Below are 8717 nucleotides of genomic sequence, written 5' to 3' on the forward strand. Positions count from 1 at the left end.
CAGCGACAAGCCTGATTCTCAGGACTGTCCGTGAAATAAATCATTACCTTATAAAGGAATAGTGTCGCTTACCACTATTCTAAAGGAAAGCGTTCTTGATGAAACCAATGTGTAAAAGCTCCACAGAATTTTCTTTAGCTTTCTCACATGCTGTTTCCTTAAAAAACGTAGTGTGAGGGGTTGGAGCTGTGGCATAGTGGGTAAAGCCACCGCCTGCCGTGCCAGCATCCCATATGGGTGCAGGTTCGAGTGTTGGCTGCTCCACTTCCGATCCAGCTCTCTGCTGTGGCCTGGGAAAGCAGTGGAAGATGGCCCAACTGCTTGAGCCTCTGCGCCTACAAGAAAGACCTCGAGGAGGCTCCTGGCTCCTGGCTCCAGATTGGCGCAGCTCCAGCCGTTGTGGCCAATTGGGGAGTGAACCAGAGGATGGACAATGTCTCTCTCTCTCTGCCCCTCCTTCTCTCTATGTGTAACTCTGACTTTCAAATAAATAAATAAATCTTTAAAAAAAAAAAGTGTGTTCAAAGAGTGTAGTGATCGAGATCAAGAACTGTGACCTCTTCATGATGATCAACCCAGTGCTTCATTAAAGCTTAGAAAGTATGTGACAGTCAGTTGGGTGCATGGCATATTTTTTTGAGTGAAAAAAAAAAAAAAGAATGAATTGTTTTCTATGTTAAATCTTTTCTCTCAGATCAAATTAATACTGGCTCAACATTGTCACAGATTTCCACAAAGGATATCATTTTTATGATGCGAATCTACCACCAGTGTACTTCAGACAGCATTTAGGCCACCGTCTGTGAGGAAAAACCTCACAGGGAACCCAGGTCCCATGGGAAGTCAAAAGCTACCACTATATGAACTGGAGTGAGCTTCCGGAACTCCTGGACAGGATGGCCCTGGGACAAGAGAAGGTAACCGCATGGACGGAACCATCGCAGAGAGCCTTCTGTTCAAGTGGTGGCACCATGTGCACCATGTCTTTGTTTATATGAAGGCCGACAAAACACATGCGTGGTGAAAAGATGTGGTGTTCGCCAGCGCCGCGGCTCACTAGGCTAATCCTCCGCCTTGCGGCGCCGGCACACTGGGTTCTAGTCCCAGTCAGGGCGCCAGATTCTGTCCCGGTTGCCCCTCTTCCAGGCCAGCTCTCTGCTGTGGCCAGGGAGTGCAGTGGAGGATGGCCCAAGTCCTTGGGCCCCTGCACCCCATGGGAGACCAGGAGAAGCACCTGGATCCTGCCATCAGATCAGCGCGGTGTGCTGGCTGCAGCGCGCTGGCCGCAGCGGCCATTGGAGGGTGAACCAACGGCAAAGGAAGACCTTTCTCTCTGTCTCTCTCTCTCACTGTCCACTCTGCCTGTCAAAAAAAAAAAAAAAAATGTGGTGTTCAACGTAATGGGTCCAAACTCATGATTAAAATGTGTATGTGCAGATCATGATGTGCTTACATAAAATGAGTAGTGAAATCCTTAAAGTTTGATTTAAAGAATTTTGGGGCCGGAGCTGAGGCGTAGCAGGTAAAGCTGCCACCTGCAGTGCCAGCATCCCATATGGGCGCCAGATTGTGTCCTGGCTGCTCTACTTCTGATCCAGCTCTCTGCTGTGGCCTGGGAAAACAGTAGAAGATGACTCAAGTCCTTGGGCCCCTGCACCAGCATGGGAGACTGGGAAGAAGCTCCTGGCTCCTGGCTTTGGATCAGCCCAGCTCCAGCCATTGCAGCCAATTGGCGAGTAAAATAGCAGATGGAAGACCTCTCTTTCTCTCTGCCTCTCCTTCTCTGTCTGTGTAACTCTGACTTTCAAATAAATAAATAATTTTTTTTTAAAAAAAGAATTTTACTTAAGTGCTCACTTATTTTTCTCGATGTCTTGAATTTTTGCAATGCTCTTTATAGAATAGCATTTTCCATGTAAAACATTCTCTCTAGCTTCTTCTCCTCCCCCCCCCCCCCCACTGGTAGTAGTTCCTGGCAATTCTAGTTGTAGGCACCAGCTTCCATAAAGACAGTAGGCTTTCATGTGACCTCTGCCTAGTGCTTTGGTCATTTGTTCTGGGAGAATTTCTCCCTTTAGTAATGTACGCTACGTGAGGAAGATATACATGAAATATAAGCCAAAGTTTGTTAGTTTTAATTGGCAGAAAAGTTTCACAAAGATGCTATTTATCATGCTGTAAGTTAAAACAAATAGTTAAGGTTGTTTCCTGTTTAGTATTTACATTAGCCAGCACTGACTTAAAGAAGGACATCTCTGTACCAATTTTAAAAATTTAAAAATAAAATGGTTTTGTTTCCTTCAACATGGAGTAAGACACAAATTTTTTATTTATTTTTTTAAAGATTTTATTTATTTATTTGAGAGTTACAGTGAGAGGGAGAGACAGAGAGAAAGGTCTTCCTTCCATTGGTTCACTCCCCAGATGGCTGCAGTGGCCCGAGCTGAGCCGATCCGAAGCCAGGAGCCAGGTGCCTCTTCCGGGTCTCCCATGAGGGTACAGGGGCCCAAGGACTTGGACCATCCTCCACTGCCTTCCCGGGCCACAGCAGAGAACTGGATTAGAAGCGGAGCAGACAGGACACGAACCAGCGCCCATATGGGATGCCGGTGCCATAGGCAGAGGATTAACCTACTGTGCCACGGCACTGGCCCGACAATTTTTTTATTAAAAGGTCCTCATAATACATTTACTAAAATGTTACTGTCCATTTCACAACATCTGATACTCATCATCTTATTATAGAAAATATTCAAAACCTTGAATCAGCAGAAAGTTTAACCAAGAAAAAATATAATTATTTGAGTTTTCTAAATAAATCTTAACTAATGAGAAAACTACTTCTATTTCATCACATGTTAAATTCTTTGCTGTCTGTAAATGTCTTAGGTCATTTTCTTATAAATAACCAAAATCAAGTGCACATTGTACACTACCTCTTTGAGAGCTCCTTACCAGGGAGTCTTGAGGTCATGATTCCAATAATGAATTCACAGTGGAGTTTCACCATGGATGTGACCCAGTTACGGTGGATGAATTCTGGCACAGACTGCCAGTCTTCTCTCTGTTCTTGCCTTTGTCCTGTTGCAAAGTTGAAACACAAAAGCTGTCTCCTGCAGAATTCACTGGAACCTGGAAGTCTTCATTAGCCTGTCATCTTTGATCAGTTGGGGCTGAACTGAAACGCCAGTGTTTATATAACTATTGTTTATATAACATTGTGTTATATAGCAGCACCCTTGAGGGCATTTCGTCCTTGGGAGCAAAAGCATTCTCTCTTGGGGATAGTTAGAATATTTACAGATTCAAAGACCATAATCAGTGCATTTGTCTTTCCACTTAACACCGCAGAAGTAGACTCCACTTCAGATCATCTGCTTACTGGCATAGCTACCACTAGGAGGGAACTGGAGAAATATCATAATGGCAAAGGGAAGAGAAAGACTTTCTAGCTGTAAATAACTCTCTCTCACACCACATCCTAGAAAGGACAAAGGGTAACAATAAAATTAGACACCTTGGCATTCTGGCAAACAAAAGCAGTAAACTTATAGAAAACCAAAAGAATAGGAGAGAGGCATCTTTAAAATATATATAGCCTGGGGCTGGTGCTGTGGCATATCAAGGTAAAGCCGCTGCCTGCAGGGCCGGCATCCCATATGGGTGCTGGTTCAAGTCCCGGCTGCTCCACTTCCAATCCAGCTCTCTGCTATGGCCTGGGAAAGCAGTAGAAGATGGCCCAAGTCCTTGGGCCCCTGCACCCATGTGGGAGACCTGGGAGAAATTCCTGGCTCCTGGCTTAAGAACAGCACAGGGCCAGCGCCGCGGCTCACTAGGCTAATCCTCCGCCTAGCGGCGCCGGCACACCGGGTTCTAGTCCCGGTTGGGGCGCCGGATTCTGTCCCGGCTGCCCCTCTTCCAGGCCAGCTCTCTGCTGTGGCCAGGGAGTGCAGTGGAGGATGGCCCAGGTGCTTGGGCCCTGCACCCCATGGGAGACCAGGAAAAGCACCTGGCTCCTGGCTCCTGCCATCGGATCAGCGCGGTGCGCCGGCCGCAGCGCGCCGGCCGCGGCGGCCATTGGAGGGTGAACCAACGGCAAAGGAAGACCTTTCTCTCTGTCTCTCTCTCTCGCTATCCACTCTGCCTGTCAAAAAAGAACAGCACAGCTCTGGCCATTGCGGCCATCTGGGGAGTGAACCAGCGGATGGAAGACTTCTCTCTCTCTCTCTCTCTCTCTCTCTCTCTCTCTGTGTGTGTGTGTAGCTCTTTCAAATAAACAAATAAATATTATATATAATACATATATATTATATATATATACACACACACAGCCTAAAATGTTCCGGCAATAAGAAAATTTTCAAATTGTAACAACTCACCTAGCACCAAGCATCAGGCAAAAAGTAACAAGACCTAAATAGTTCTATAATGTATTTCTGAACTTCAGGTATAAAGATAAAAGCATGAGATGATAAAAAAAAAGCAGAATAGTACTTAAATACATACATATGTCTACAATATGTATCTCTATTTCTATACTTAACCTGTAAGGGTATATATAAAAAGCCTGAGAGTATAAAAAAATACATACATATCTACAATATGTACCTAATTCCACATATAAGCCTATAAGGATAAACATAAAAAAGTTAAAGTAGGAACTTTACAGTGGAAAAGCAGAGTACCATCACCATTGTCACATGCTCAATGCACACAAATCAACTCAAGTGGCTCCTCATACAATACACTGAGAAGATGCAATATTTCTGAAGTCTTTCTTAAAAATAACACTGGGGGCAGCGCTGTGACGGAGTGGGTAAAGCCGCTGTCTGAAGTGCCGGCATCCCATATGGGCGCCGGTTTGAGGCCCAGCTGCTCCACTTCCCATTCAGTTCTCTGTTATGGCTTGGGAAAGCAGTGGAAGATGGCCCAAGCCCTTGGGCTCCTACACCCACGTGGGCGACCCAGAAGAAGCTCCTAGCTCCTGGCTTTGGATAGACGCAGCTCTGGCCCTTGTGGCCAATTGGGGAGCGAACCAGCAGATAGAAGACGTCTCTCTCTCTCTCTCTCTCTCTCTGTCTCTCCTTCTCTCCCTGTGTAACTCTTTCAAAATAAATAAATAAATATATATTTTTAAATAATACCAAAAAACTCCACAACCTGCATGTAGTGATGAGAAAAAATTTAAGTAAATCCAAATTGGAAGCATTTACAAAATAATTGGTTCATACTTTTTAAAAGGCCAATATCATTAAAAAAAAAAAAAAAAAAAAACAACTAACATTCAGACAAAGGCAAAGCACAGAGACCTGACAGTGATTACAATATGTGATCTAGAGTTTTCTTTTTAGAGAACACAGTTGAAACAATTATAAAATATAAATAAACTCAGTTGATAATATTACTGCATAAACATCAATTTCCTAACATGAATCATTATGGTCTGATTTTGTAAGAAAATGCACTTGATTTTAGAAAATACACCATAAATATTTTCTTTTTATTTCTTTTTTAAATTTCAGCTCCCACATACATACAAGGGAGAATATATGGTATTTGTCTATCTGTGTACAGCTTATTTCATTCAATCTGATGTCCTCCAGTTGCATGCATTTTGCTGCAAATGGTAGAATTTCATTCTTTTTTATAGCTGAGTAATATTCCATGGTGTATATATACCAAATTTCCTTTATCCATTCATCTGATGATGGAGATCTTGGTTGATTCCAAACTTTGGCTATTGTGAACAGTGCTGCTATAAAAATGGTGGTGCATGTAGCTATTTGATGCAATGTGTTCCTATCTTTGGTAAAATGAAATTAAAAGGTAAATTTATTTGGTGTGAAAAGTATTGAGTCCATGCATAGTTTTCCCAAATATACATTTTTCACAAGCTTTTTAAAGCCCATGTGCATATGTATGCATTTCAAATTTTTTTGTGTTTCAAGACGACTTATATTCTCATTCAATTTCCCCAACCTTTTGAAATACCCTCATATATCCTGCGCTTTATTGTCAAAAAGGCTCTTGTAAAGACAAAGTCTTTACTATTTGCTACCTTTATTTTTTTTAAGATTTATTTATTTATTTGCAAGTCAGAGTTACACAGAGAGAGAAGTGGGAGGGAGAGAGAGAGAGAGAGAGATCTTCCATCCAATGGTTCACTCCCCAGATGGCCGCAATGGCCAGAGCTGTGCTGATCCAAAGCCAGGAGCCAGGAGCTTCTTCCGGGTCTCCCACGTGGGTGCAGGCGCCCAAGGACTTGGGCCATGTTCTACTGCTTTCCCAGGCCACAGCAGAGAGCAGGATCAGAAGTGGAGCAACTGGGTCTCGAACCAGCGCCCATATGGGATGCCAGCACTTCAGGCCAGGGCATTAACATGCTGCACCATAGCGCCGGCCTCTATTTGCTACCTCTCTCCCTATTTTTTCATTAGGTCAGATACAGTGGCAGTTCCCATATTATCTCTTTCAGTAAGACACATCAGTCAAGATTCTGCACTAGGAGCCAGCATTGTGGCATAAAGGTAAAGCTGCCCGCGATGCTGGAATCCCAAATGGACACTAGTTCATGCCCTGGCTGCTCCACTTCTGATCCAGCTAAATGCTGATGTCTGGGAAAAGAAGCCATCATAGAGGATGTCTCCAGCATGTGGGCCACAGCCACTCACATGGCAGACCCGGAAGAAGCTCTTGGCTCCTGGTTTCAGCCTGGCCCAGCCCTGGCCATTACAACCATTTAGGGAGTGGACTAGGAAACCAGTAGATGGCAAATCAGTCTCTCTCTCTCTCTTTCCTTCTCTCCTCTGATAACTCGAACTTTCAAATAAATACATAATTTTTTTTTAGAAAAAGATTCTGCACTCCGATAATGACTAGATTTTCTATTATCATCCCTGTTGTCCACCACTGTCACTTACTCTGCAACGAAAAACAATGTGTGAGACTGGTAAGCAGGTTCACACAACTATATTCTCCTTGCAGGTGCATGTCACATTATATTTTGTTTGAGTTACTCTACTTTGACGCCTTTGTTAAAGTGAGACATTCTTAATCAACTAAGTAATTCACTTGTAATTGCAAACATTTCCAATTTTCAGATTCTAAAATTGCACATAATATATTTTGGTCATCATATAATCATATAGAAATCAAGAAATAACATGATCAACCAACCAATTTGAAAATGGTGGGAGACCACATAAAAAGAACCTAGATTAAAAGGAATTAAAAGAAGTTTATTTTGGTGCAAAACAGTTTCAAAAACATGCATAGTTTTTTTTATAAAACATGTTTTCCATGAACCTTCTAAAGACCTCTCATCTGTGCAGTTTTCAAATATTTTTACTACACAATATATTTATCTTTTTTAAAGATTTATTTTTTTATTTGAAAGGCAGAGATACAGAGGCAAGAGAGGGATTGAGGGAGGAAAGGAGGGAGAAAGAGAGAGAGAGAGTGTCTTCCATCCACTGATTCACTCCCGACATGGCCGCAACAGCCAGGGCTGGGCCAGGAGCCAGAAGCTTCATCTGGGTCTCCCACATGGGTGCAGGGGCCTAATCTCTTGAGTTGTCCTCTACTGCATTGTCAGGCACATTATTAGGGAGCTGGACGAGAAGTGGAGTGGCTGTGATGCAAACCGACACTCACATGGGATGCCAGTATCAGACAGCAGCTTAACCAGCTATGCCACAACACCAGCCCCTAGATCTATCTTTTAATTCCATTTTCCACAAACATTTTGAAGGACCCTCATATATAATGTTTTTTAAAAGACTTATTTATTTATTTATTTATTTATTTGAAAGGCAGTTACACACAGAGGTAAGGACAGGCAGAGAGAGAGAGAGAGAGAGAGAGAGAGAGAGAGAGAGAGGTCTTCCATCCAATGGTTCACTCCCCAGATGGCCGCAACAGCCAGAGCTGCGCTGATCGGAAGCCAGGAGCCAGGAGCTTCTTCCAGGTCTCCCACACGGCTGCCATCTTCTACTGCTTTCCTAGGTTATAGCAGAGAGCTGGATCAGAAGTGGAGCAGCCGAGACACAAACTGGCACCCATGTGGGATGCTGGTACTGCAGGCGGCGACTTAACCCACTATGCCACAGTGCCAGCCCCAATCACGGTTAATAATAGTCATTTTTAAGCCATATTTAACATTTGTATTTTGTCCGTGAACTAGTTTTGAAGAGAAATAAATATAACATGGTTGCTGATTACCTTCTTTTATGTAGACATATCATCAAATATCTAGAGAATAATTACTTGAGTCCTGGTCACTCCACTTCCAGCTGAGTTCCCTGTAAATGCAAATTCAAAGGCAGCAGATGATGGCCCAAGTACTTGGGTCCCTGCCACCTATGTGGGAGACCCTGATGGCATTCTGGGCTCCTAGCTTTGGCATGGCCCCGGCTTGCCTACTGCAGCCATTTGGGGAGTAAACCAGCAGATGGAAGATCTTTTTCTTTTTGTCAGTCCCTCTCTGTTACTCTGCCTTTCAAATAAAGTGAATAGGGGCCAGCGCCGTGGCTCACTTGGCTAATCCTCCACCTGCGGCGCTGGAATCCCATATGGGCGCCGGGTTCTACTCCTGGTTGCTCCTCTTCCAGTCCAGCTCTCTGCTGTGGCCCGGGAAGGCAGTGGAGGATGGCCCAAGTGCTTGGGCACCTGAACCCACATGGGTGACCAGGAAGAAGTGCCTGGCTCCTGGCTTCAGA

Source organism: Oryctolagus cuniculus, chromosome 13, assembly GCF_051225735.1.
Source record: "Oryctolagus cuniculus isolate XC-2025 breed Fujian yellow rabbit chromosome 13, ASM5122573v1, whole genome shotgun sequence".
NCBI lineage: Eukaryota > Metazoa > Chordata > Mammalia > Lagomorpha > Leporidae > Oryctolagus > Oryctolagus cuniculus.